Source organism: Theobroma cacao, chromosome 3 (assembly GCF_053813885.1).
Source record: "Theobroma cacao isolate CCN51 chromosome 3, ASM5381388v1, whole genome shotgun sequence".
In the NCBI taxonomy this organism is placed as follows: Eukaryota; Viridiplantae; Streptophyta; class Magnoliopsida; order Malvales; family Malvaceae; genus Theobroma; species Theobroma cacao.
This window is the reverse complement of record NC_142641.1, coordinates 9600410-9604770: the sequence shown is the minus strand read 5'-3', so window position 1 is coordinate 9604770 and position 4361 is coordinate 9600410. Positions and strand designations below refer to the sequence as shown.

Sequence of the window (4361 nt, the reverse complement as noted above, 5' to 3'; positions counted from 1 at the left end):
TTTCAAGAATTCGTGGTCTAGCTTGTTATTGAAAACCAAGGGGCATGATAGGTTTTGGATTTGAAGGCCCTGAGTTGTTAATCCAAGAAACACTTAGGTGGTTTCTCCAACCAAGATTATATGTATTAGAGTATGGATTTTTTTGTTGCCTGTTGAAGTTTCCCACCAATTGAACTAATTCAAAATTGTATGGACATTGATCACTTGAATGGCCATTTCGACACATGTCACAAAATGCAAATGAATTATGGATAGCGTGAACTCCCAACGTGTCAAACTTCTTGGATAGTGCAACCACTTATGCAATCAAGGCTCTAAGTCCATCAATCTCATAGGCTCTAATAGCTTTTCTAGGGCTAGACCTTTCTGAGGACCATTGGTAATTATTTAAGGCCATATCTTCCAACAAATTATAAGCATTTGCAACATTCCTCCCCATTAATGTCTCATTAGTAGTAACATCAATTATAGTTATTATTGAACCTACCAGCCCATTGTAGAATGTCTGAACTTGCAACGAATAAGGAATCCCATGATATGGACATTTTTTAAGTAGTTCCTTAAATCTCTCCCAAGCTTCATACAAGGATTCACCTTCAAATTGTGTGGATGAGGTTATATCGTTCCTCATATTTGTAGTCTTGGCAGGTAGAAAGCATTTTGCCAAAAATTTCTCCTCCCATGTAGTAATAGACCTATTGAGCATTGAATTGAGCCAGCTTTTGGCTTTATCCCTCAAAGAAATGAAAATAGTCTCAATACAATAGCTTCATCAATCACTCCATTATATTTGAAAGTATCATAAATTTCCAAGAAATTCACTAATTGAAAATTTGGATCATCACTAGGTAACCCACCAAACTGAACTGAAGATTGAATCATCTAAATGTAAACTAGTTTAATTTCAAAATTATTTGCATTGATGGAAGGTCTTCTAATGCTTTAGTGCAAACCTTGCGAAAAAGGAACAGCATAATCCCACAGTGCTCTATTTTCTACGAGAACTAGATTAATGGCATTATTGCCATTGTTGTTGTTATCTTCAACCATTGTTTGATTTAAAGTTACAACTTGCAAATTCTCCCTTCGACTTTTTCTAAATGTTCTTTCTATCTCAAGATCAGAAGGAACAAGATTCAAATTGCTTCGTCTTTGCATATAATGATCCAAGATATCTACAAACAAACAAAAATAATATTAAAACAAGAAAAGTGAAATTTGAAGTAAGACTAAGTTGCTTGGTATTAATATTAGTAAAACTTCTAGAAAAAAAATTCCCCAACAACGGCACCAAAAACTTGTTAGTTAAAATTCTGCTCACGTAAGTGTACGTATCACAAGGATAGTATAATCATAAATAGAGCATCGATCCCACAGAGAATTATTCTAAAACTTTTACCAAATAATTTTATCCAAATAATAAAAAGTAAATAATTATTTAAACTAAAATTAATAAAACTAATTATAAAGAATAAAAATCAAAGTAGAAATAAAATCTGATAAAAATCAATAGAACTAAGCCAGTATTATAATATCCCTCTCATTTCATCTAAATTTTACCTCTCATCCTTAACTTATTTTAATGGGTCAAATTGCTAACCTTGGTCCTTAATTATTTATAAAGGTCTCCTGACAAGTCTTATAAAAATATCTATTTTAATCAAAACATTATGTTCCTATGTGAATTGAAATTAAAACAGGTTCATTATGTTAAGGCTCTAATTCTAGCTACACATGGCATATAGGAATATCCCTATCCTATACACAAATCAGTTAATATGATCATATACTATTCTAATTTTAATTTATACTAAACTCCATTTCCCAAGTTAGTTTAAGTTCCTAGATTAATTTAATTGGTAATCAAGCAATTAAAAGCTTTAGAAGCAAATTGGAATAAACAATCTAAATCCCATTGAAAATAAGCAAGAAAGAAATTAAAAATTCATATTACATTTGAGTTCAATTACAATCCTAGAAAAATAAAATTAGCTACTCATAATTGTAAAGATAACTAAAAATATATGAAATTCAACCATCAAGAGTAACAAGAAAAAAAAAAGCTAAGGAAGAAGAAAAATCAAAATATTTGCAACCTTGCTCTCCAAGCCTCAGCCCTAACTTCTAGCTTCTTGAATCTCTTACGGTTGTTTTTTTTCTCTAACTTCTACCAAAACATTCCTTTAAATACTAAAAATTCTAACCTAAAATTCCCTAAACTAAACATAGTTTAGCCCAATGACTCAATTTGTGGGCTGAAAAGTTTTATGGGCCCAAACATCAAATATGATCCTTAAAATTGCCATTCAGCAGCATTATGCCTAGTCATCTTTAAATGCAATTTTCTCTATCTTCAAGGAAGAACTGGGCCAAATGGTCTGCATAAAAGTTGTAGCTCTTTCTCTTAACTCTCCAATGGAGCAAGAATCACATCATTTGGACTCTAAAGTATGATTTATGGCCAAAACACTGAAGCATATACAAGTAGAATTTTAAGTCCTTCAAACACTTTCTTTCCAAAATTAAGCCCTATTCCCTTCAATCCTACAAAAACATAAAAACTAATAAATAATAGCCAAATTAAAGTAAATAAACATAAAATTAAAATAACTCAATAAAAATAAACTAATTATAAGAACAACTAAAAGTAACTAAATTCTAATTAAAAAATAAAGACTTAACTAACATTTAATAACCAATTGAGACTAGAATAATTCTACAAAATAGAATTATCACATCACCCAGTCTACCAGGGTGTCTTTGTCCTTAATGCGGACCACACAGGACATATACACATATTCCACCATAAACACTTCTTCTAAAGGAGTAGTCACGATTAGTGGTTCCTTTATTTTACAATAGAATCTATCCAACTTCATCACAAAGTGTGAGGACACAAAGGAATGTGTCGATCTGGGATCAAACAAAACTAATGCTTCGGTAACACAAATAGAAAGTGTACTTGCAATTGCAACATTTGAAGTCTGAGCATCTTGCGGTGTCAAAGAAAACACCGTTGCTTGACCTCCACTTTCATTACCTAGTTATGCTGATCTACCTTGAAATGATGAGGCTACTCCCTTGCCTTTATCACCACTGACATTCCTTGCAGTTGGTGTCATTCTAAGCGAGGTAGTGGCAACTGATTACACATATCCATGGTCAACTTTTGATGACTGCCTTTTCCTCGAGTAATCTCTCATCAAATTTCTAAATTGGCCACATCCAAAACATAATGCAACTGTTCTATGGCACAGTCCACCATGTGTCTTCCCATAATAATTACATAAGACACCTTTCTACCTAAGCCCAAATCAAATGCTCTATTAGAGTACTCTTGTTTAGTAGGTGGGCTGAACAAATCACTATTCCTTAGTGGCCTACACGTCGGAGTGGCTCTTTTATGACTTTAACAACTTATAGATACTAGACTTCTGGTTGCATTAGTATATCTGTAGCCCTGTTGGCCTTGTGTCCAAGCTCTTCGACCCCTAAGCCTTTCCATTCTAGTTTCCATGCTCCTAGTCTCAATTAATCTAGTTGCATCCACCATTGTAGAGTAAGAGGTCAACCTTTGGGTGGCAATGGCTCTAAATAATGACTTTTTCAATCCTTTAACAAATTTCTTGATCCATTTCTCCTTAATTAAGACCAAGTTGGGAGCATAGCGGGATAGCTAAGTGAAATGAACATTATATTCCGTCATTGACATGTCTAGGGTCTGAATCAAAGTTTTGAACTCATGTGCCTTAGTGTCTCTCACATTTTTAGGAAAAAAGTGATCTAGGAAAGCTTGAACAAACACCTCTAATGTCATTAAGCCTAATCTAGATGGTCTACCTCTTTTGAATGATACAAACCATATTCAGGCCCATCTTTCAATTTGAAACCCACTAGTATCATAGATTGTTGGGTGGAACACCCTAGTGTAGAAAATATGCACTTCATATCTTTTAAAAATCTCTACGGATCTTCCTCTACATTCAGTAGATTAAACGATGAAGGCTTAAGCTTCATAAAATTTACCAAGGTAACCGCAACAGCCCCTCTCAGATACTCACATTAAGGTAGGTATTCTAGGTCTTGTGAACTAGAATCAACCCATTCTACGGAATGTGCCTCGTCTCTATTATGAAATTCGGCAAACTCATGCGCCAAACTTTGTAAGCCTACTATCAAATCCTCTAGGATGACACCTCTTCCTGTAGGATGGTCATCCCCAACTCCCTTAAAATCATCACCAGCATACATATCACTAGGATCCACATTTTGAGCTCATCTAGTAACTCTATTCCTTCCATGGCTCTGAGAAAAGGATGCTCGTGGTCTCATAGTAGGCTCGTTTGGGGCATCATGCTCTC

At 34.1% G+C, this 4361-nt stretch overlaps 1 non-coding gene across 1 annotated transcript; it reads left to right on the top strand.

Moving 5' to 3' along the window:
• Positions 1–527: 527 nt before the first annotated feature.
• LOC148763570 (small nucleolar RNA R71) lies at positions 528–634 on the top strand. Its single transcript, XR_016025656.1, has one exon. It is a non-coding gene; the product is annotated as a small nucleolar RNA R71 (small nucleolar RNA).
• Positions 635–4361: the final 3727 nt, after the last annotated feature.